The sequence below is a fragment of the Pinus tabuliformis genome, chromosome 5_1, assembly GCF_031772625.1.
Source record: "Pinus tabuliformis cultivar Carrire ecotype Pingquan chromosome 5_1, CPIR1, whole genome shotgun sequence".
Lineage (NCBI taxonomy): Eukaryota > Viridiplantae > Streptophyta > Pinopsida > Pinales > Pinaceae > Pinus > Pinus tabuliformis.
In genome coordinates, this window is record NC_142305.1 from 734090816 (window position 1) to 734117490 (window position 26675).

The window sequence follows — 26675 nt, forward strand, 5'->3', positions numbered from 1 at the left end:
TTTTGTGGCTTTGTATTATTATTGTTAGGTCGGCTGGGTTATATTGTGACGCCTTAGACTCCAATATATAGAAAGGAGGTTTTGTCATTTGAATCATCCAAGAATTGTTCATTTATGTAAAGTAAAGGAGGTTGCCCCCTCGAAGAGGCTAAATTCTAAGGCGTTGATCTATCTTTTCTATCTTTTGTGAGCTGGTTGCATAACATTTGGTATCAGAGCTTTGGATTCTAGGGTTTCACTACTCCAAATAGGTCATCGTGGCATTTTTGCTATAACCTTTTTCTTTTTTTTTTTGTGATGTTTCAGAAGCGAACAAAAAAACCCATTTGAGATGAAAGTGACGAACCTTGGGTCCGAATTTCAGAGCTTTTCACACTATATTTACGGAGATATGATCTAAGGAAGTTGGTATTTTTGCAGACTCTTGAATTACATTCCAAACAGGTGACCTTTGGAAAATTGTCATAACTTTTGTTTTGAGCATCAGATTGCAATTTCGAAAGAAGTTACAGAAAGAGGACAGACTGTAGTTTCTTGTTTATATTTTTTATTTCTGAAGGTCAAAAAGTGAAAAATGGTGTGCAGTTTTTTTTAAATTTTTGCATAAGCTTGGTTTGAAAAATTAGTTTGAAGGAATTCGAAGGGCATAGTAAAGCATTATTATCGGTAATTGATGCCCCAAGGAAAGAAAATGCAAACACCTAGTAAGCAACCTAAAATCTCTAGCATGACTCATGAAGAAGAGGAAGAAATGCAACATGATATATCAAAATTATGAGACCAAGTGCAACAAGTGTCACTTGCACAAAAAGTAACAGAATCTAAGATGGATGGTTTAAAGAAAGATGTAGAAGCTAAGATGGATGGTTTAAAGAAAGGCGTAGAAGCTAAGATGGATTGTTTAAAGAAAGGCGTAGAAGCTAAGATGAAAGATGTGGAAGCTAAGATGGACTATTTGAAGATAGATTTGAAGACAAATTTAAAGATAGGCATGGAAGATTTGAAGACAGGCATGGAATATTTGAAGACAGATTTGACAAAGTTTCTACAAGAAATGCTTACTAATGGTGAAAGGGTAGTAAAGGAAACTCATGATGAGAACAAAAGAAATGTTAATCATGATTTCATAGACTCTAATGTTGGATCGAAGACCCACCAAATTCCAAAAATCGATATGAGGAAGTTTGATCTCAAGGATCCCGCAACATGGATATTACAGATGGAGCAATTTTTCGATCTCAATAATGTGAAAAACACACAAAAGGTACATTTTGCAACTTTTTATTTGGAACCAAATCAGTTTGTATGGTATCAATGGCTTTTCTCTCGTAAACAAATTATCACTTGGGCAATTTTTACAGAAGAATTGATAGCACATTATGAGGATACAAAAAGCAACACTTTTTTTAGCCAATTGATAAGTCTCAAACAAAAAGGTTCAATAATGGAGCACATTGAGGAGTTCCAAAAATTGAACATAAGGGTAAAAAAATATTCCAGAGGAGCATAGGATTGATGTGTTCATAGGGACTTTAAAGTATAATATCCAACATGATGTTCACCTTTTGGAACCTGAATCATTAGAGAAGGGATTCAGGTTAGCAAGAAAAATGGAAAGAAAAATTATGGCAACCAGGAAGCATACCACTCACAACTATAAAGATGGAAGTGTTGTTTCCCCTAGTCTTCCACAACCTATAAGGTTGACACCACAACAATTGGAAGAAAAAAGAGCAAAAGGGCTTTGTTACAGTTGTGATAGCAAATACACTAAAGGTCATAAGTGTGCTGAGAAGAAATTATTCTACATAGATTGTGAAGAGGAAGAAGAAAAGGAGCAAGAAAGGTCAAAAGAAGAGGATATACTCTAGGAAGAAAGCCTAGATAAAGAAGAAATGAATCAGACCATATCTTGTAATACATTGGCTGGAATTACCACTCCTCAAACCATCAAGATAGAAGGACAAATCAAGAAGAAAAAGGTAATAGTGTTGATTGATTTAGGAAGTACCACAATTTTATTCATTGTAAGATAGCAAAAGAATTGAATTGCTTCCTATATCCAGCACCAGAGTGTCAAGTGATGGTTGCAAATGGAGAAACGATAAATTTCTCTAGAAAGTGCCATAATATCAAGCTATCTAGGGAGAATATGTATTGACTAGCCCAATGCTTTCCATTCCAATGGGAGGTGCTGATGTTGTACTAGGAGTCTAATGGCTACAATCCTTGGGTACAATAGCTTTTAATTTTCAAGAACTTTTCATGAAATTTTATGTGGAAGGAAAGGAAGTTGAATTGAGGGGTATTGCAGGGAAACTGGGAAAGATAATCAGCTCTAACGGTATGACAAAGCTTCTAAAAAAGGAACAAAGAGGTGTAATTGCACAATTATGTTCACTAGATGTTTCCACATCGGAATCATATATTTCTCCAGATCTCTAAAAAGTCTTGGACAATCATTCCAAGGTATTTGAGACTCCCAACGGTCTCCCACCTATTCATGATCATGATCATGCTATTCATCTGATTCCAGGAAGTGTTCCTCCAAACATTAGGCCGTACAGATATCCCTATGCCCAAAAGAGTGAAATTGAACGTATGGTTGCAGAAATGCTAGAGGCTGGTATAATTCAACCTAGTCAAAGTTCTTTCTCTACTTCAGTAGTATTGGTGCACAAGAAGGATGGATCATGGTGCATGTGTCCAGATTATAGGGAGCTCAACAAGCTCACTATTAAAGATAAGTTTCCCATTCCTGTCATTGATGAATTATTGGATGAATTGCATGGATCAATTTACTTTACCAAGTTGGATCTTCCTTCAGGATATCATCAAATCAGAATGAAGACTGAAGACATTCCGAAAACAACATTTAGAACTCATGAGGGTCATTATGAATATTTGGTCATGCCTTTTGGCCTTACCAATGCACCTTCTACATTTCAACGTTTGATGAATTCCATTTTCAAACCCTTCCTTAGAAAATTTGTGTTAATATTTTTTGATGATATACTAATCTACAACAAGTCTTGGAAGGATCATGTTGAACATGTTGACAGGGTGCTACAACTATTGGAGGAGAAACAATTATATGAAAAAAGATCCAAATGTTTCTTTGGAGTACAAGAGGTGGAATATTTGGGTCATATTGTATCTCATGAAGGAGTTAAGGTAGAACCTAGAAAAATTAAAGCCATTAAGGAATGGAAAATCCGCACATCCATAAAGCATTAGCGAGGATTTCTCAGGTTGACAGGGTATTATCGCAGGTTTGTTAAGAATTATGGGAGAATAGCAGCACCTCTAACAACATTATTGAAGAAATATGCATTTTCATGGACTCCAGAAGCGACAAAGGCCTTCGAACATCTTAAAGAGGCAATGTGCCAATCACCGGTCTTAGTTACACCGGACTTCACAAAAACCTTTATTATGGAATGTGATGCTTCAGGAAATGGAATTGATGCTGTTTTAATGCAAGATGAAAGACCCATTGCTTTTGAAAGTCGTCCAATCAAGGGAAAGTTTTTACACAAAGCTATTTATGAGAAGGAAATGTTGGAAATACTACATGCACTTAAGAAATGGCGACCCTACCCAATGGGAAGACACTTAAAGGTAAAAACAGATCACGATAGCCTTAAATACTTTTTAGAACAAAGATTATCCTCTGAAGAGCAACAAAAGTGGGTCACAAAGATGTTGGTTATGACTTTGAAATCATCTACAAAAAGGGGACACAAAATGTGGTGGTAGATGCACTCTCAAGAAAGGATGAGGATGTGGAAGCATTGTTGTGCGCCATTTCTATTATCCAACCAGATTGGATAACAAAGCAAGGGAGGAATGGAAGAATGATGAAGAAGTGTGGGCACTTATTCGAAAGTTACAACAAGATTCCAGTACATCTGATACATTTAGCTGGAAAAATGATTCGTTATGGTACAAAGATCGCTTATACCTCTGTAAGAATTCCCAACTCAAACAAAAGATTCTTATGGAATTTCACACTTCTCCCTTAGGAGGGCACTCAAGATTTTTAGAAACTTACCACAGGGTTAAGAAGGAATTTTTTTGGGATGGCCTTAAATCGGATATTCAAAAGTTTGTGGCAGAATGTTTGGTTTTCCAACAAAATAAAGTTGAAACAATTAAGACCCCGGGTCTATTACAACCTTTATCCATTCCAAGCCAATGTTGGGAGGAGGTTTCAATGGATTTTATCACAGGTTTATCCAAGTCTAAGGGAAAGAGTGTCATCATGGTGGTAGTTGACAGATTTACCAAGTATGCACACTTTTGTGCATTATCACATCCATTTAAAGCCAATAAAGTTTCTACTGCATTTATGGAAACAATTCAAAAGCTACATGGAAACCCAAAGATTATTGTAAGTGACAGAGATCCCATTTTCACTGGAAATTTTTGGACATAATTATTTTCTTGTCTTGGTACTCAGTTAGCTCATAGCTCATCTTATCATACTCAATCTGATGGGAAAACTGAGATAGTAAACAAATGTTTGGAAGGATATCTTCGTTGCTTTGTATCTGATAAACAAACACAATGGGTCAAATGGTTGCCTCTGGCTGAATGGTGGTATAACACTTCCTTCCATACAACAACAAAAATGACCCCATTTATGGCACTTTATGGATATTAGCCACCATCCATCACATCATATTTAAGAGAAAATTCTAAGGTTCAAGCAGTGGAGCATCACATCGAACATCAACGACAAGTCCTACAACTCTTAAAGGATAACCTCGTGTTGGCACATAATAGAATGAAACAACATGCATATCAACATCGCGGCGAAATAAGTTTTGATGTAGCTGTTTGGATATTCCTACAGCTACAACCATATAAACAAATGTCCCTCAAGCAAGCTAAGAAGGATAATAAATTATCACCAAAGTATTATGGTCTGTACAAGGTGTTGCAAAAGATTGGTACTATGGCATACAAATTGGAGCTTCCTATAGCTTCTCGAGTGCACCTAGTTTTCCATGTGTCATGTTTAAAGAAGGTCATAGGTGACAAGCTCCCAGTTCAAATAATATTTCCAGAACTTGATGAGGAAGGAAAAATTATATTGGAACCAGAAGCAGTTATAGGAACAAGAACTCGACATCTATGAAATCGATCAATTTCGGAGTATCTCATCAAGTGGAAGAACTTATCCGCTGAAGATTCCACATGGGAGGATGAGAAATTTATACAAAAGCATCCAGAACTACTCAAGCGTTGAGGACAACACTTTTTTGAAGGAGAGGGGCATGTTAGGTCCCTATAATACTAGTGATTACCCATTACTATTGTAGTTGTATCCCTTATTAATATTGTTGTGCCCCTATTGTCCCCATATTGTTATTACTGTGCCCCATAGAATCCTTGTATTGTTATTTTTGTGGCTTTATATTATTGTTGTTAGATTGGCTGGGTTATATTGTGACTCCTTAGACTCCTATATATAGAAAGGAGGTTTTTTCATTTGAATCATCCAAGAATTGTTCATTTATGTAATGTAAAGGAGGTTGCCCCCTCGAAGAGGCTGAATTCTAAAGATCTATCCTTTCTATCTTTTGTGAGCTGGTTTCATAACAAAGGGAAAATGTGATTTTATATTAAAGATGTTTTGATAAAATTAATCGGGTCTAGAGATAGATGAGATCAAAAGTTTTGGTAGGACAACCATCTAATTTCTTCAATAAAAATCTCTGGTAAAGCTGACGTGTATGGATATTAGGAAAATTAGACGAAATATATCTATAGAGTGCAGTTGATTATTAAATCAGGTATGGGGGTGAAAAAATTGCAATATGGAATATAGGATATTACATTGAAGATGTTATAATAAAGGTAATTAGGGGCATAAGACATATCACAATCAGAGATCGGTGATTCTAAGCGAAGGTTTCATTCCAAAAGCTGTGATGAAGGGAAGATGTGATTTTATATTAAAGATGTTATGATAAAATTAATTGGGTCCAGAGATAGAGGAGATCACAAGTTTTGTTAGGACAACCATCTAGTTTCTTCGATAAAAATCTCTGTTAAAGCTAACATGTATCGAAGGCCATGTGGATGCATGTTCTATCAATTAATGGCGAAATGCAGTAAATTTATGGTTTTCAATATTCTAAATGCTTTCATTAATACCAAGGATTCTTGAAGATTTCTCTTATAAAAGTATTGGATTCATGTATAACTGGTAATTTTCTCTAAGTGTAGGTGCTGGTAATTTTTTGTTTTTTCCTTGCAGGCTAGGCCCGATAAACAAAATTCACGAGAAATATCTCAACTGGCTAGACCCAGAAGGAAAATTCTTGTTCAACATCAGCTAGTTGCTCCTCCTTCTGAGGTCACATAAATTCCTGGGCTATTTTCCGACATGACATGCACCCCTGATGCTCGGGTCACTAGCCGGGAGGCCATGTATAAGATTTTTGAAGATGAAGGGCCAAAAGTCACATGATAAATAGTCATAACAGAGGATACAATTCCTATTTTAGAAAGTACATACAATGGTGTGGCCAATTTGTTTCTCCATAGAATTGGCGCTCGGCCAAGCATCTTGCCTTATATGGATATGATCAAATGGGTCATTGATCATATGAACATTGCAAATAGGAACTTCATGACCAAGAGACAGACGATCATCAACTCTTTCACTGGAAAATATTTGTCTGCAATGTACCACCTCCCACCAGCTCAGAAGAAATATGATAAAGACTTCATTGAGAAGTTCATGCAGGAAAATGAACACCAATCTGAGGTCATTCGAGGATGGAGAAGAGACCCAAGCAAGCATAAGCAAGAGGACAAGGGTATGTATACTATAGTCTCTATTGATGCACCCTATTGTTATGCTACTGTAATAATGTGTAGATTGTTTGGCTATGCCAATACCCAAAAGTTTTTAGATCAATGGGTACCCATGATTGAAGCTGCCTCTGATAGTTATGTAATGGATTGGGGAACTATTCTGTCTAATAACTTAAGCAATGAAATCCTAGAATATAGGAAAAAGTATATTTTTTTGAAACTATTGTTGTCCCATTCTACATGAGTGCCTACATCATGGATTCTATTTGTTTCACTTCATATTTCCCATCCGTGGGATGGAAATGGGCTATTGAAGACTGTTTTCCTATTCACATTTACCATAATATTCTATGGGAGTCAAAATATCAGCCCCATTTTTACAAGATTAGCCATGGTGTCGTCCTTCCTATTTACTAGTTTGTTTTCAATGAGAAGTGCCCTAGAATCTCTGTTGAAGGCAAAAATGACCTCTTATTAGTTGGAAGATGGTTTGGGGAGGAATCATTTACTTGTGTTTGATTTTTTGGTAGCCTTTCACAACCTCATGTGTTGCCCTTGTATGTCCCTGATAAGCTGTTAGGCCCCTATACTACTAGTGTAACCCCTTATTGTTATTAGTACAACCCCCTTATTATATTGTTGTACCCATGTAGTCCCCATATTGTTATTATTGTGCCCCATAGAAGCCCACTATTGTTATTATTTTGCCCTTTCATTATTATTTTTATGTCGGCTCTGATTATATTATGACCCCTTAGACTCCTATATATAGAAAGGGGGTCTTGTCATTTGTATCATATGAGAATTGTTCATTTGTGTAATGTAAAGGAGGTTGCCCCCTCAAAGAGGCTTATTTATAAGGCGTTGATCTATATTTTCTATCTTTTTGTGAGTTGGTTTCATAACATTTGGTATCAGAGCTGTGGATTCTAGGGTTTTGTTGCCCCAAAAAGGGCATCATAGAATTCTCACTATAAATTTTTCGATACAAAGTTTCAGAAGCTACAAAAAAAACCCATTTGAGAAGAAATTGGCTTGAACCTCGTGTTCAAATTTTAGATCTCTTCGCACTATATTTTCAGAGATATGATCTGAGGAAGTTAGGGCTTTTGCAAGCTCAAAAATTTCATCTAAAACAAGTCATCGTGGAATTTGTGCTATAACTCTTTCGCTATAAAGTTTCAGAAGCTAAAACAAAAACCCATTTGAGAAGAAATTGGTCTGAATCTTGACTCCAAATTTCAGATCCTATCTCACTATATTTTCAGAGATATAATTTGAGGAAGTTAGGGTTTTTGCAGACTCCCAAATTACATTCCAAACAGGTGACCTTGGGAAAATCATCGTAAATTCCTCTCTGAGCATCAAATTGAAATTTCGTAAGAATTTTCAGAAAGAAGACAAACTATAGTTTTCTGTGTATCGGTTTCAGGTCCTAAGCTTGAAACAGTGACACGTGGCACTTCGTACAAGTTCGCTCTACTGAACTAGTCTATAATCAAATCATCATGTGAGATTTGACATAACGCTTTCTTACAGAATCCAGTCTTGATTAGACTTTCCGGTTTAGAAAGAGGACTTAGAGGGCTACTATAGGAAAAAATTTCAGAACTTAAAGATCCAAAAGTATAGAGTTACAGTTGTTTCAAGATCGAGCTCCTAAAATCAAGAAAAATCGAGATGAGGAAGTTTGATGGCAAGGATCCGTAAATTGGATACTACAGATGGAGAAATATTTTGATCTACATGGTGTACCACTATTACAAAAGGTATGTATTGCATCTTAATATTTAGAACAAGATCAATTTTTATGGTATAAAGGGATTTGTTCTCGTAAACCAATTTTTACGTGGTCAATTTACACAGAGGAAATTATAGCACATTATGAGGATACAAAGAGCAACACCTTCTTTAGAGCAACACCATAACAATTGGAAGAAAAAAGAGAAAAAGGGCTTTGTTACAAAGTGGAAAGAAAAATTATGGAAACAAGGAAGTCTACCCCTCACAACTATAAAGATGGAAGTGTTGTTTCTCCTAGCCTTCCACAACCTATGAGCTTTACACCACAACAATTGGAAGAAAAAAGAGAAAAATGGATTTGTTACAATTGTGATTGAAAATTCGCTGGAGGTCATAAGTGTGTTGAGAAGAAATTATTTTACATAGATTATGAAGAGGAGGAAGAAAAGGATCAAGAAACATCAAAAGAAGAGGATATACACCAGGAACCAACCCCAGAGAAAGAATAAATAAATCCGACCATATCTTGTAAAGCATTGGCAAGAATTACCACTCCTCAAACTCTCAAGATAGAAGGACATATCAAGAAGAAAAAGGTTCAAGAAGTGAAAGATCACATCGAGAAATAAGAAATGGGTCCAACCATATCTTGTAATTCATTGGCTGGAATTACCACTCCTCAAACTATCAATATAGAAGGACATATCAAGAAGAAAAAGGTTCAAGCAATGAGAGATCACATCGAGCATCAACAACAAGTTCTACAACTTTTAAAGGATAACGCCATTTTGGTGTAGAATCGAATAAAACAACAGGTAGATCAACATCATAGTAAAAAGAGTTTTGATGTAGGTGATTGGGTATTTTTACAGCTACATCTCAAGCAAGCTATTTATGAGAAGGAAATGTTGGAAATACTACACGCACTTAAGAAATGGCGGCCTTACCCAATGGGAAGACACTTTAAGGTAAAAATGGATCATGATAGTCTTAAATAATTTTTAGAACAAATATTATCTTTAAAAGAATAGAAAAATGGGTCACAAATATGTTGGGTTATGACTTTGACATCATCTATAGAAAAGGGAAGCAAAATTTTGTTGCAGATGCACTCTCAAGAAAGGATGAGGACGTGGAAGCATTGTTTTGTGCTATTTCTATTATCCAACCAGATTTGATAAACGAAACAAGGTATGAATGGAAGAAGGACAAAGAAGTGTGGCCACTCATTCAAAAGTTGCAGAAGATCCCAATTCAAACAATATTTCCAGAACTTGAAGATGAAGGAAAAATCATATTGGAACCTGGAGCATTCACAGAAACAAGAACCCGATAGCTACGAAATCGATCAATTTCAGAGTATCTCATCAAGTGGAAGAACTTACCCGTTGAAGATTCCACATGGGAGGACAAGAATTTTATACAGAAGCATCAAGAACTACTCAAACGTTGAGGACAACACTTTTTGAAGGAGAGGGGCATGTTAGGCCCCTATACTACTAGTGTAACCCCTTATTAGTACAACCCCCTTATTATATTGTTGTACCTATGTAGTCTCCATATTGTTATTATTGTGACCCCATAAAAGCCCATTATTGTTATTATTTTACCCTTACATTATTATTGTTATGTCGACTCTGATTATATTATGACCCCTTAGACTCCTATATATAGAAAGGAGGTCTTGTCATTTGTATCATTTGAGAATTGTTCATTTGTGTAATGTAAAGGAGGTTTCCCCCTCGAAGAGGCTTATTTCTAAGGTGTTGATCTATCTTTTCTATATTTTTGTGAGCTGGTTTCCTAACATAAGCTCTTAGCCCGGGAAATAGCCTACCAGACTGTGGGAAATGGCCTGTCTAAGGTCATGAAAGAAAGAAAGAAGACAATGTGGCCTGTTTTTCTGTTTCATTGTGGATTCTATTATTTAGAGAATTTCAAACATGCTACTAAGGAGATGGAGGAAATCCAACTGATGAAATTTCCAACCATTCCAAATCAACAGTATGATCCGATTGATACTGCCAAAAATATTACAACACAGGCAAAGATCAAGCAGTTTACAAACGAGCCTGATAAATTTGATGATTTCTTTCAATCGACCTCAAATTATGCACAGGTTGAAAAAGAAGCAACAACATGGCTCAACCCCGAGGAATTAGTGCAGTTTCATCAATACATGGTTAAAAGGATTTCCCATTTACCCAGTGAACTTTTGAATCTAAATTAGCAAAACACGGAACAAGACACAGGAATGAGCACATATTAGAGTCAAGTGGCAGTTCATGTAATTGAAGCATCAACAACTAGCGAATCAAAGGCAGAGAAGGTAATGACAAAATAAAGTTTGGATATGATTTGGGATCAGTTTCTTAAAGAGACTGACCCTAAAAAACAACAAACTCCATCGCAAACACAGATTTCTCAGACTCCTGTAATCACTAAGAATACCTCGTTCACTGTTGAGGATTCTAAAGAAACTATGGACACTGATGATCTGGAAATCACCCTAGTTTTTCTGACCTCTGAGGTCATTCTCAATATTGAGGAGATTCCTCCTCTGGACATATTTTACAGTCCCAAACACAGAGGAGTAGTTAGCAAGAAGATAAAGAGGAGAAGGACTAAACAAAGGCAGGATTTGGTCCTTGCAAATACCTCCTGTCAAGTACTGTGGAAAGATGCCCAAGTGACCCGTGTTGAAGATCTTGGGAGACTATCACAATATGTAGGGGCATATGCTAGTGCAACAATTGACAAAGCCATAAAAGTGAAACAACTCCTAAGGGAGAAATATGATAGAATAAGGCACCTTGAACAAAATTTAGAAAATGAAAAGCAAGGAATCATCTAGCAATGGAAAGCTCAATTTGCACAATTTCAAATGAGTTTCAATGGGGTGAAGAATCAATATGAATCTGACATGAAGATCTGAGATGCCCATATAGAGGAGCTAGAGCACAAGATTGAGAAACTGAAGGCTAATCCTAAGATGACATAATTCATGAAAGAAGCAAGGGAGTTGAATAACTTGCTTGCTCATCAATAGGTTTTATTTTGCCAAAAGATGGGCATTATCGAAGAGATGATGAACTTGTGAATCAACTGTCTAATCTAAGGACATATAATAAGGAAGTTGAAGAGAAAATCTCCGATTGCAATGACTGGCAGAACAATTTTTAGGGCTGATTAGCAAATCTGTCCAAAATAGAAGAATCTCAGAAATATATTGTCTTTCAAGAATGGGAGATAAGGCTTAAAAATGCGGAGATGGAAATCTATAGTGCCAGGGACATATCTAGCAACATGATTGAATCAATCAACGATAGCCTATTGCAGGCAAATTTAATCTTAGAGTGCCCAGAAGATATGTTTCCCGATGTTAAAATATTGACAAAATCTTGGCAAGAATCATCAAAGAAGAAGGCTGAGCAGATAAAAGCTCTATCAAAGATTGACTTGGAATGCCATTGGCATTTCCTAGTCAAACCACATGGGCAATGGTTGATGCTGAGGTGTCTTCTAAATACAACCAGTCAGGTGTTTCTTACACTCAATGATGCATTATTCATTGCATGGATGAGCATTATGCCTGAACATCCACATGAATTGAAGCCGATGACAGATATATGCGAACTTCAACAGTGATTGGCAAAGTAGTCTTTGTCAAAGTCTTGATCAAGTTGTTGTAACATGATTGTACTACTAGTTTGTATTTTTATTTAAGTGTGGTTTTTTTGGACCAACAAATCATTTTATGGAACTCTCTATATTTGAGTTTTGATTTTAAACTTTAATTCCCCTTGATTGTTATGAACAAAGGGGATCCTAAAAATTTGCGAGAAGTATTTTGGTTTTTACTACTGTAGTTGTAAACAAGTCTTAATAGAAAGAAGAACCACACTGATTTTATTATGAGCAGAGTGAATGTGTATCAGTTACTATTATCTTTACGTTGATGCTATGTTTTTGAGCTTAAGTACTATTTTAATTGAAGTTTGTCATATATGTTATTGCATGTAATTAGATCAATATCACCATTAATGTGTTTTAATCGAAATTTGTTAAGTATACAGACAAACAACGATATCATATATGTGCAGTTGATGATTCGGTGTTTTTGTTATATGTTAACACTTGAAATCCCCCGATCTCTGACTTGCGATAGAGCACTTCCTCCGATATCCATATCCTGTTGATATTCTTGAAGGCATGTGTTATGATATGCGATAATATCTAACCTCATATTTGCTCCAATCTTCGGTATGTAGACCCGATATGGTGTATTAACATTGATTAATAATAATTTCACATCTGCCTTGATATCAAGACTTTTGAATGAAACCTACGATATCAAATCGCCGATCGTCGATTCATTTCCAGGGCCAGTATAATTATAATATTGGATTTAATCTAAGATCACATCTATTTATTGGAACTTTTGTTATGTGCCACCATCTAAAATGGTTGACAATAAGGATGTTGTATTGATATTAAAACTAGTTTAATTATAATTTGGTGTCCACCATATCAAAGCTTTATTATAGCGCAAGTTTGCAAACTGTGGCATGTTTGGATTATCTCTGATATCAAAAACTTCGATATTATGGACCCGATATAGTTATTAAAATGTGTTAATTATGTTATTTCATCTGTTCCACATCGGAGGTACCCTTATCGCAAATGTTTTGTGTTGTCTCATTTTGAATGTTGCGATGATTAAACATCCGATTCCACTAGTGGTTCTGGATTGAAGGACTGCATTATGTTGATTATGTTTGCATATATGATACATCCTTGTGGGGATGAGTTATATATGTGTGTGTGTGCACGTAAAAGTTGAAGGAAATGATGTGTGTAATGATTGCTAAAGGTAAACATAGAATGTTTGATGCTTAAGAGGCATGACAAATTGCATGCTATAATAAGCTGCATGATAACAAAGATTAGGAAGCATAAAAAACCACATGATAACAAAGATTAATAACTTATTAAGGAAGATACAGAACTCATTACATGTCATGGTCGAGAAATGAGAGGTTGGATCAAACTTGAAAGATAGCGAGTTCTAAGACCCTTTTATTAATATGAATATTACATGGAATATCCGCTGGATAGTAGGGTTTTTATCCACTTGCATGCCTTTTGTTTTCCAAGTTACAGGTTTTTATGTTGCATGGCAAGCATTGGATTAATGTCAAGGGGAGTTTTCCCTTGGGATCAAACGAGCCACCATATTTTCCTAATGACCTTCAACCTGACCTTCTTAGCAAGCTGTATAACTATTATTGGCATCTTACGATGGTTTTCGAGGCACCTGAAGGTTTCATCAATATCCATGAAGCTTCTTGCAGGCTCGACATAGGGTCTGGTACCATCGACGTGTGGCAGGTGAGGTAGGAACCTCTCAGGAGTCCACACCAAACCCATGGTAGGTAAGTGACGTAGGAGCGCATATGCTGCCTTTGGTAGCATTCCCTCCCAGTCGGAAGGGAAGAATCATCGACCAGGAATCCATTGGAAAACATATCACCAAATCTCAGGAGGGATAACGTCATAGATCATCTTAAGTAACCAAAGGTATCATCATCAAACCATGAAGCATGTCTGGGAGTCTACGAGATTCTTGAGATAGAGACATAGTTGGCAAGACTGGGTCAAATAAGCCTTCGCAACAATAGAGCTTATAACCAGGGAGGTTCTAGAGCTCTTCGTCTAAGACACTACACAATTCAGAGTCAAGGTTCCTTGGCCGAGTCATGACAAGAATCAGAGAGAAAGCCTTGTTGCGGATCATATGAGTGAGGCTATGAACTTAAAAGAAATTTTGGGATAACCTTATCCCTTGGATGGTCAAAACCCTAGTCAAGGGAGGCTTCTGATTGGTGGAACCAGATTTCCCCTCACGTGATTGGTAGGAATGACATGGTAGAAAAGCCATAGAGTGGCTGTAGTCTATTGGTGGGAGGAACCTTTTGATAAAATTGTTATATCAGAGTTATGACATTGGAGGAATTATTTTAGAAATCTCCGATACTAAAACTCTAATACATATAACATTGGTTATTTATAATAATAAGAAAATACCTAAACTCCAAAACACATAAGTGATAGCCCTTCTAAAATTTTTCAGCGTATTAGAATAAGCACTATCGGTGGAGCCTATGTGGCATATTATACTCCGTTTTAGCAAATCAGAGATGCCATATCGCTGTTTTTGTTATGTGACACGATTCAAAATCTCCACTCTCCAATATGCGATAAAGGGTTGTACTGTGATATTGCGATATGCTAATATCACAGGTTCTCCGATATCGGAGTTCAAAGGTAATCGCATATCGAAACAAACACCTTTAAGGATGAAAAGAGATTTTCAAGTAAGTGACAGCAATTTTTTATTTTTTTTGCTGTCGAGTGTTTTGAAAGTATTTGATTTGAATTAGATTTGTAAAACCATGATCACATCAATCAATGAAATGTGAACTTGTAAAATTTATCCATTTTTTTTCTTTCTAAACACAATTGAACATTATATTTTTTTAAAAAGGGGATTGTTTTTGGAATTTTAACTGAGTTTCACAACAACTATTCGTAAAAGAAAGTAACTGTTTTAAAATTGAATCAAAAGTATGCTTACTAAAATGAAATCGGAAGGGGCTAGTTCACTATAAAAGGGTTAAAGTTGCACGACAATACAAGGGTTGGACTCAGGGGTTATTTTCTTAATTTATTATAATTAATGAATAATAAAAAAGAATATTTAAAAATAAGATTAAGTTAAATTGAAAAATAAAACAGGATGACAAGATAAGGAAAAGTGAAATAACAAATGATCCAAAAGGTAGTTGCAAATACATAGGGGTCCCCATTATCAATATGATAACAATAAAGTCAAACTAGGAGTGTTGTAGTTTTTACCACAATAGTTTGGAAAGTTTGTTCAGAGTAGGTTTTGAGTCCTTTTGTTGTTTGGAAAAACCGCTGCAAAATTTTGTTGTAAGTCACTCCTTGGAGAGATAAAAAGAGATTTGATAGTAAGTGAGAACATATATTTTAGTTTCTATTTCCCTGTCAAGCATTTTTGAAAGTATTTGATTTGAAGAAAAGCTGTAAAAGTATGCTCATATTAATCAATGAAACACAAACTTGTAAAGTTTGTCTTTTTTTCTTTCTAAAGACGAATGCACATAATATTTTTTTTGTAGAAAGGGGAAAATTTATGAAATTTTAACTGAGTTTCGCAACAACTATTTGTAAAAGAAAGAAACTATTGTGAAATTGAATGCAAATTATGCTTACTGAAAGGGAATCAAAAGGGGCTAGATGCAACGATCAGACTGTAGGTGGCTGTAAAGACTTTGATGCTAGTATGGATTCCTCTTGCTGCCTACACTTGATGTAAACATTTCCTTGCATGCGGGAGTAGCGACTAAGGGAAAATGGTGGAGAGATGCGAAGATAATCCAAGGTTCGAACTCTGGAGATAATAGTGAATGTTAAGCCTTATCGGTCTATGTTTCCAATTTCCACTATCGCCTTTGGTAATGTCATTCCTTGCGATTTATGTATTGTCAAATCCCATGCCATTTAAAGGGGAATTTCTTACAAGACCCTCGCGTTATTGGGGGAAGTGGAACACAATATGGGTTGAATTTGTCCCATGGCGAGCCATTGTATTGGAGGAAGTCAACAACAACAAAGGATGGTAATTGAGGGGGTTTTGATTCAGTTGCATAGAAAATGGAAATTACTTTTCCAAGTGCTTCGTTTACATGACATATTTCAACCCACAAGTTACATGTGAGGAAAACTTGTTTTTCATTGCAAATAAGAACTTTTTCATCCAACTGTTCATCTTCTTCATGTGCACCAATAGGATGGTGGTTCCTTTTCTCTGCGTAGCATCGTGCAATTGACATGTTCAATTTTTTGAGCATTTGTTTGTTATGCAATTCGAAAACTAGGTTAGTTGGATATAGGTAGATTGCATTGTCAAATTCCTATTGCTCATCCTTTGAAGAAAATGAATTTGTCCTTGACATGAGAAGGCTCCAGTCTTCGACTGTTGGTGTTTCATTTCTGAGATTCGTGAGCATTTGTTAGAATAAAATTTGAAGAGGGTTCATCCCTTGTTGACAAAATATGGTAGATAGTGTGATGACCGTGTCAAAGGTGCACCAAAGGGAATTCCTGCGTGATGTGCCGACATACATTGGGATGTCCTTCATAGGAGGTAGTTTCCCAAGATCACCAACAAGTATGATAGACCAATTTCTAAAAGGCACATTCTGATATGAAGGAAATACCTCCCTTAAGCGATCGTCTATGTGTGAAAGAAGTTTAGGGCCAATAAAGCTCATTTCATCGATTAAAATGTATTTGATGTGACAAAGTTTTTCTTGGAGATGCAGAAGTGGTTGGCCCTCAAGAGGATGCATTGACACTAAAGGAATGCGAAGGGAAGAATGGATTGTAAGTGCCTTTATGTTAAATGCTGCAACACTTGTTGGAGCAAGTAGGAGCAATGGACTTGAATTGGGAAGAGATTCAACAAGAAATGTATCTTTTAGGAAATCAATTAAATGAGACTTCCCCATGCCAACAGTACCTTGGATGAGCATTCTAAGTGGAGGAATGGAGGAAGTGGTCCTAAAGTGGGTGAGGACAATGGTGAAAGCAACTTGTTGGGTGGGCGATAGTGAGGTGAGCGAGCGGGGAACTGGAGATGGGCTAGAATGGATTTGGGTGGATGAGAGACTAAAGTATATGAAACATATGGCTGTCTCTTACAAAGGGAGAGGGATGGTAGTATGGGCCCAATTGTGGTTAGATTCAAAGTTGTGATGTCCAAGCATGTCAATGTCATCAATTTCCATGTTATTTCCAGGGTGTAGCTAAGAAAGGAATTGCCATTCATCGATGTCTACAGATTCAGGGGGGTTCGACATATCATTAGTGGAGGTGTCATCAGAGCAAGGGGAAAGGGGGGTTTCAGGGGCTCGATGAACATGCCATGGAACATACACATATATTTTTTTGTTCCCAATGCGAAATGATTGCTTCATAAAAAGGGCCTATGTCTGATGGTAGTGCGTGGAAAGGAAAGTATAGAAGTAGTTCACTCTAACACAAAGAAGCGTAGGATGCATCAACAGGAGAAGGGATCGAGGAATATGAAGGGAGGACATGAAAAACCTTGCAAGGATTTATTTGTTTCCATTGGTTATGTTTTTGGTGAGTAGAGAAGGACCATGAATTTACAACTTCAAGAAGAGTTAGTGTTTCAAGTGAAGGAGGTCTATTCATGTATGCTACAATGAAGGGTGGTGTTGGGAAGGAGGAACCTAGACCATGAGAAACACGTCAAAAAATAGTTCGAGTAACATTGAAGGAAACAAATGAGTGACTATAAAGTGAAAGGGGCAGTTTTTGTAGCATGTGGCATGTTTCCTATGCGCCAATGTCCCAATAGACAACTATTTTTGTTAAAATTTTTCGAACAACATTAACAACAGGTCTTTCAGGGTGGACAACTTGGGAGACACGTGACAAAATTTTCCAATAACTTTATGATTTTGTTAAGGAGAGAGGATTCCAAGAAGAAATGTGTTCATCGAGAAAGGACATAGCTCTATCCATCACGACTTGGTCATCCCAATCGAGGTTGTCCATATCAGGTGCATTTTCGAGCCAAAGGAAGCCATGTATGTGTGCGGAGCCCCTATATTTCCACTCATACCTTCAAATATTAAAAAGTAAATTTTGTGAGGCGAATGTACATCCATGCAAAGAAACAAAAAGGAGAAGGATGGTCAAGGAAAAACCCGCACCAGAAGTCCTTTGCATGAAAACCTTTTTGAAAGACCTCTTCGAGGAAGATTATGAATCAATAATGAATGTACTGCGTTGCAAGATGTGGATTATTGATTATATTCTTGAATTTCCATCGAGACAACTTAGATGAATCCCGGGGGGGAGGGGGGGGGAGGTTGCCAGGCATGACGATGTGCATGTCATGGAATTTGGTATCAGTTTCACTTAGGGTGAAGAAGGAAGTATGGCTACCTGTTTGTATGATCATATTAGTGAGTTCATCTCTGCATTTGTTCCATAATGAGCGTGTCCCTCTAAGGCCTAATTCGAAGTGCATAATCGGGTCAAGAAGCATGGAATCAGGCATGTCATGGAGGAGTGCAAGAAGGTCTGCAATAATCATTGGAAAGTTGTCTTCAAGGTTTCTCTTCACGAAAACAACAATAATTGCTTGACTACGATGTCGCAACATAGGATTGTAAAAGTAATAAAAGAATCTTGGATCCTGGGAAAAGCAATTATCATAGTAGCATATGAGGTGAACAACATATTCTTGCATTTCAACTTTTCTAAGATGTGGTTGACCAATCATGGCAGCCCCTATGGGGAAGAGTGTGGGGAATTCCATAGCAAAGAGGCATTCTCTGGTATATTCATTGATAGTGGAGGGGGAAACAAGGGCTAAGAAAGTGAAGTAGTGGAATTAGGATGGGGAGCGTATAGGTAGTTGCTTATTTCTTCAAGCTCAATATGAGAATTAGAGAGTGACGATACAAAAGAGGATGGTAGGAGGTTTGTTGGAGTGGGGTATGTAGGAATGTTATCATCGAAAGTAGGGATGTCAAGTCGTAGTTCAGGAGAGGAGGGGGAGATGCGACGGACGAGAGAAGACATATTGGTAGGGTGAGTTGGCAAGGTATATATTGCAACTTGGTCCAATTGGACATCCTTGTAGTAGGGATCAAGGGATAGTTTGTACTCTAAAGATACAAGAACACATGTCCCACTAACAATGAAATCATATATTTTGTGGTGAGATCCATGCCTAGTAACAACGAAGATGTCCAATTCGGTAACCAAGCATGGTAAAATGTTGGCAATGGCAGTTATTTCTTGCAATAAACAAATAGTATGCTCAATGTATTTGTATTGTCCACCTTGTGCATGGGTGACTCGCAATATTGGACTGACATGTGATATGTTCATTTCTTCTATTTGTGTTAGAGTAGCAAGGACAAATGGTTGGTTTCTAAGGTCCATGTTGTTCGCAAGGGAGAAGCAGTGGGTGCATTTTGTAGTTGTACATCAGGAGCAACAAAGCTTACTATGTAAGAATTTTGTTTTCATATTTGGGTATGATTCTTTGCATATGGAGCAGATATGTAAGGGAGAGAGGTCATCTATCCTTTCATGAAATTGGTGGTGTGCATGGTTAAGGGTAGGGTTGACCAAAATATGGGGATGGGAGGGTGAAGGAGGATGAGTCGATGGTGGGGTGTGCGATGTATATGGGCAAGAAGTGGCAATGAATGGAGGAAGTTGAAGGGTAGGTACAGTCAGAGTGGGGAATGTTGAAGGAGATGGGTTTGCAAGTGAAGCTTCAGGATGTTGGGGAAGAGAAACATTAGACGGGGGTATAGATGGAAAGGTTTGGGTGTTTAAATCAACTTTATATTTGAGCCATCTTTGTTTGTTGGAGGTGTCTTTATTCTGTGCATAAAGGAGTCTCTTCCAAGCATTTCTTGAGCCATTTGCAGAAGAAGTTGCCATGTCCATCCTGATATAAACATGGGAACACAATTTCAAGTGAATATAGGAGATGAGAAAGAGTTTTCTTAAGCGCAAAGATAGAGTACATAGCCCCCAAAAGAAAGAACTTCATTCGTGAGTATATTTTCGAAATAGTTCCTTCTAGCTTATAAATTAGATGTGTCTTTTGACAAAGTAGCTATAGTTTATTGGTTGGAGAAACATTTTTATAATATAGTTTATGTTTATTTGATGTTATGTACTAATGCCATGTCATTTAAATTTTGTTGTTGGAGCTTTGGCAAAGCTATCTTTGGAGCGTAGAATGAGATTAGAATCAATCTTATTTCATTGAAGTGTTTTTGTGGTGATCAATAACTATCTATCATTCATTTACTAAGTAGATTTAAGGCAACCAAACAATAACCCTTTGTAAGAAGCCAGTGTTTGTATTTAGATGCACAAAGAACAATATAAAAGGATGTAAATATTCTATTTTGTTTAGAATGAAGAAGAAAAAAATACATATATAGTATATGTAAAAGTAAAATATGGATAATTATGCAAAGGTGGAAGTTGCAATGTGTATCATACGTGTATATACATAAAGAAGAGAAGTACAATGATGAAGTGAACAAAAAGAATGGGGGCGGCAAGGGACAAAAAAAATGAACAAAAAAGCTTATAGAAGTTATTGTTTACACTTTAGGCTGGCATGGGGAAAAGAAATCAACTTTCAAAGGCACCAAACAACTGAAGCAATAGATTTTTTTTTTTGATTTCCTAGAGGAGAATGGAACATGCAGAGCTATAGGTGATTTCCTCTGAATTGATTAGTACAACTTCAAATGATCCACACCATTGAAGATATTTGTTTTCACAGACAATGTGAAGAGGAAAGAACGACATGAAACCCTTACACGGAGCTCGTGGATAGCACTAGGATCACTAGAGAGTATGAAAAAGTCTTTTGATTGGACACCCATGAGTTCAGTTGCAATATTATCAAATGCAATGACATTTTCCAGTATCCCTGTGTGTTCATGCATTTCAAATTTTAGCACATACCGATAGTCACATTTCGGGAAGGCCCTACCACATTTTGTGCAGTGCCACATTCCATTTGAGTGGTTGAAAACTTTTTTCATGCATTTCATTCCATCAGATGAGAAAGGGCATGCAAGGAAGTAGAAATATTGCATGTCAATAGAGGTGATGGTTCCACGAACAGAGAACCATGTTGGTTTTCTGGTGCAATGCGAGTCTATGAGGTTGACAATTATACGTTGTGGGTGGCCCCGCTTGGAAGGCCCTGAGAATTTTCTACTTAACGATGGTGAAGAGGCCAAGCGATCTCTTTGATGAAACCATGATTGGAGCTACTCAGTCTCTGGAATGGTGGGATCTATCATGAGGCTAGTGGTCGAGATAGTCCCAACACATGTTCCATTAAATTCATCTGTGCGACCCTCTTTGATTGCAAGCATGGTTGAAGCACCAGAAGAGGCGAGTTCAATGAGTTTCTTGCCCAATGTGTGGCAATGCTCCCCCCATAGGGTGATGTCAATAGTATAGCCAGACATGTCTTCCAAACTGAGAGTTTTCCTAGGTGTTTCAGAGCCATCTCTTTGACGAATGGTGGAAGTTGGAGAAGTGGACCTGACAATTCCAATGATGTCGACAATTGAGCTAAGGTTTGTAGATCTAATTTCATCTCTAGATTTAAAACCTAAATGGTGGAAAGGAATTGTCAAAACATAATCTAAGGAAGGTTCGAAAATGGAAGTTGCAGAGAGGGAGACTTCCCATTTTCTATCCAGATGGTTGTAATTTGTGTTTGTTAGTTTCACAGTGGAATTTGAAACCATGTAAAGCTTCCCAATTTGGACAAGGTCATGCAAGGAATCCGCTAGATCACTGAAGGCAGAGAGATGGATTGTATCATTAGCAGAATCAATGAGGTCAAATCCAAAGACCTTTCCAGAGCCTTGAGCATTGTTGTAGGCGAAAACAAATGTTTTTCCAAGCACACTATGTTAGGATATTCCAACACATAGGAAATAGTTAAGTATAACTTGGTCTAGTGTAGAGTTAGGTAAAGTGTGTTTCTTTACTATGTACTTTTGTAACTTACAAACTGACGGTCACGATATGTAGTGATCCGACGGTTCATTCCCTTGTCGGTATTACCGACACTTGATCATGGCTTAACACCTGATTGGTCCATGATCTCTATTTAAAGAGCATGGAGGGTCATTTGTAGGGTAACCATTCATGAGAGAAGCTTATGTAAATTTTCATTATTTTATTAATAAATTGCCTGAAGTGGCCGCATTGGCTCAGGCCGTGGACTATTTCCCTCTTTGAGGGTTTTAGCCATGTCAACAGTATTGGTGTATTAATTTGTGATCTATTTGTGAGTGGTGTCCTTTTGTGTTCTATTTGAGGAACTTACCTTGTAAACTCCTACATGGTATCAGAGCTATTTGAGGGTCGCATCCGTTGGTGATCCAAATCTGAAGCCGGTAGAACTGCATCCCACTGTCGTTTCCTAGATCTATTGTTATTGATTGCTTTCAGGCCAAGAGGAATGCCCTATTGTGCTAGGAGCATCTATTCTAGTGAGGAACCCCTTTCGTTTGACGTGAAAAGGTTTTCGGTAGCCCTAGCTACGTCATTTTTAAGATCTAGAGGTATACAATGTTTATTTGCAGTTTTTAGTTATTTTCTCTCTGTTTATTTCGATTTATTTAGCTATTTGTTTTTTTAATTACAGGATCTATACCTTTCATTTCTGTGTATGCTCTTTGCCCCACGACTCTGTGCGATCAAGGCAAATCAGAAACAGAAAAGAAGGATTTTTCTCATGCGTATGCTCTTTTCCGCCGCACCTTAGTGTGATCTTGGAAAATCAGAAACATTGAGGAAAATATTTACTTTTCGACTAAAGCTAACTTCAAGCTGTAAGGTTTGTTTTTTTTTTTTGTATGTATGTGTTGGGTTTTGTTTTTTTTGTTTTGCAGACAAAAAAGAGTTTTCTCAAGTAAGTACACACCCCAAAGTGTCAGTGACTAAAAAAAAAAAAAAAACCCTTCCTCTTTTCCAAAAATTACTAACCTTTTAATCTAGCTCACTTGGTCCAAAGCTACTTTATGAGAATAGAGGTCTTGAGTTCAAGTCTTTCTTTTTGTTGAGCTAATTAGATTAAGTTTGGAAAGGGGGCGGATTTTTTTTAAATATAACATTATCATTCATTTTCGCACATTCCCGCACTTCGTCAGCATCTTCAACAACTTTTCTTCAAAAAGCCATAACTTCTTCATCCGGAAGCCGTTTTTTTTAATCAGCCTAATTTTTCGAGATCTTTCCATTGGAACACTTAGTTTCAGCATCTATAGCTTCATTTTCTGTTAAAATGGAAATTCCATGCCAAGTTATTCTTGACAGCACCAACTACTTCCAATGGTGGTCCTACATTGTGGATTTACTTAAAAGTAAAGGTCTTTACAGAATAGCCTCAGGCCAAGAAACCAAACCGAAAGATGAAGATAAGGCAGCCAAATGGGAAAATAGGCAAGATCAAGCACATGGGTTAATAGGGATGTCTATTTCTCCAGACCTTAGATTCCATATCGCAGAACTTGATACTCCTAATGAAGCAATGAAATAGATCACTAAAGTTTTTGGAATTAAAAATGAACTTAGAGCCCATCAACTCGAAAATGAGTTGCTTACATTGGACCCTAATAATTTTTCTTCCATTGAAGATTTTTTGTCCAAGTTCAAGATCCTTAGACTTCTCTTGGAAGGTGTTAAGGTTAAGAAAGAAGATGATAACCTTATCTATTCCATTCTTACTAAGTTGGGACTAGCCTACTCTGTGTTTGTTTCCACCTTCCATTCTACAAAAGAAGCCTTCATTTCTCAAGGACAAGACTACAAGTCCCCTTCCTTTGATGTCTTTTGTGATTATTTAATAAGAGAACAAGAAAAACTCTTACATCTTGGTCTTCTTAATCTTGGAAACTCTTCTAAGAAAGCCTTAGCCACCCAACAACAACCAAATTCAAAGAATCCTAAGAATTTGTATCATAAAAAGAATAGTGCTAAACCAAACAAGGGTCCTAAGCCATTTTAGTCTCAAAATGAAAAATCATTTCAACAAAATGATAAGGCAAATAAAAACAAAGGGAAGAAGACTGATAGACATTGCCACTTTTTTAATCGAGATGACCACTTAGAATCCAAATGCTTTAAGAAGATGGAAGCCTTGGAAGTAGCAATGAAGAAGCATAACATCTATTTGGAGCACTCAACAACTTCAACTTCATCTTCAGGAATAGAAGTTTCTGCATGTGGTTGTCAAGCATCTCGTTCTGGATATGCACTAAATGTATCTTCTTCTTCTCATTCTCATGAGTGGCTCATTGATTCTGGTGCTTCTTATCACATGGCCAAAAACAAGGCCATGTTTTCTTCTTTAAATGATTGTAACACCAGAAATATATATGTTGGTGATGATAGATCTCTTAGTGTTGTAGGGACTGGAACTGTTCATATAGACAATGTTCAATTCAATGATGTATTATGTGTTCCAACCTTACCCTGCAACCTTCTATCTATATATCAGATAACTCATTCAGGTGAAGGTAAAATCATTGAAATTTCACCTCACGATGTTGTAATTAAGGACCTAAGAGATCCTAGACAGATTTTAGCTACTGGCATTGCTGATGATTCTACAAGGTTGTATAAGTTTAACAACTTTGGGTCATCAAATCTTCCCTCGGTATTTTTTGCTCATAATGATGAAGTGAGAAAACTTTGGCATGAGCGATTTGGTCACTTAAACTATCGCTCCCTTCAGAATCTATGTAAAGAAAATATGGTGACAGGTCTTCCAATGGTATCTTGCAAAGATGGTGTTTGTTCCGAATGTGTACTCGGAAAACATCATCGGGATAATTTTGAAAAAAGTGCCTCTTGGCACGCCTCAGCCCCTTTACAACTTGTGCATAGTGATTTATGTGGTCCACTTCTAGTTGTTTCATTCTCTAGCTACAAGTTTTTCTTAACTTTCATTGATGATTTCTCCATATGCACTTGGGTATACTTCTTAAAACTCAAGAGTGAAGTATTTAACATGTTCTTGGCCTTTAAGGCCTTTATTGAAAAACAATCTGGACATCAAATTCTTAAGCTAAGATCTGATAATGGCAGAGAATATATTAACAATAAATTCATCAACTTTTGCACTGAGAATGGAATTCAAATGTAGCATATTGTTCCATATACTCCACAACAAAATGGTGTAGCTGAAGGGAAGAATCACACCTTAAAGGAAATGGCTAATTGTATGCTTCAATCTAAAGGACTTAGTCTTAATTTTTGGGCAGAAGAAACTAACTGTGAAAATTACATAATAAATCACACTCCTACTAAGGTTTTAAAGAATATCACTCCAGAATAAGCATGGAGCTTAATTAAACCAAATGTAAGTCACTTTCGTGTTATTGGAAGTGAAGCATGGGCCCATATTCCACATGAGAAACATAAAGCTTTATGTTAGGCCCCTATACTACTAGTGTAACTGCTTATTGTTATTAGTACAACCCCCTTATTATATTGTTGTGCCCATATAGTCCCTATATTGTTATTATTCTGCCCCATAGAAGCCCACTATTGTTATTATTGTTCCCTTCCATTATTGTTATGTTTGCTCTGATTATATTATGACCCCTTAGACTCCTATATATAGAAAGGAGACCTTGTCATTTGTATAATCCAAGAATTGTTCATTTGTGTAATGTAAAGGAGGTTGTTGCCTTGAAGAGGCTTAGTTCTAAGGTGTTGATCTATCTTTTCTATCTTTTTGTGAGCTAGTTCCATAACATTTGGTATCAGAGCTTTGGATTCTAGCGTTTTGTTGCTCCAAACAGGTCATTGTGGTATTTTCGCTATAACCTTTTTTATGTGATGTTTCAGAAGCAAAAAAAAAAACCCATTTGAGCCAAAACCGTACTGAAGCTCGCGTTTGAATTTCAGAGCTTGTCTCGATTTATTTTCGGAGATATGATCTGAGGAATTTAGGGTTTTTGCAAGCTCCATAATTTCAACTAAAACAGGTCATTGTGGGATTTTTGATATAACTCTTTCACTACGAAGTTTCAGAAGCTAAAAACAAAACCCATTTGAGAATAAATCTTGCTGAACTGCGCATCCAAATTTCAGATCCTGTCTCGCTAGAGTTTCGGAGATATAGTCTAAGGAAGTTATGGTTTTTGCAAACCCCCAAATTACATTCCAAACAGGTCACCTTGGGAAAATCGTCATAACTGTCTCTTTGAGCATCCGATTGAAATTTCATAAGAAGTTATAGAAAGAGGACAAACTATAGTTTTCTATGCATAGTTTTCAAATCCGAAGGTCGACACAGTGACATGTGGCACGTCGTACAATTTCTCTCTACTGAAACATTATATAATCAGGTCATCTTAGGAGATTGGGCATAACTCTTTCTTGGAGAATCAAATTCTGAT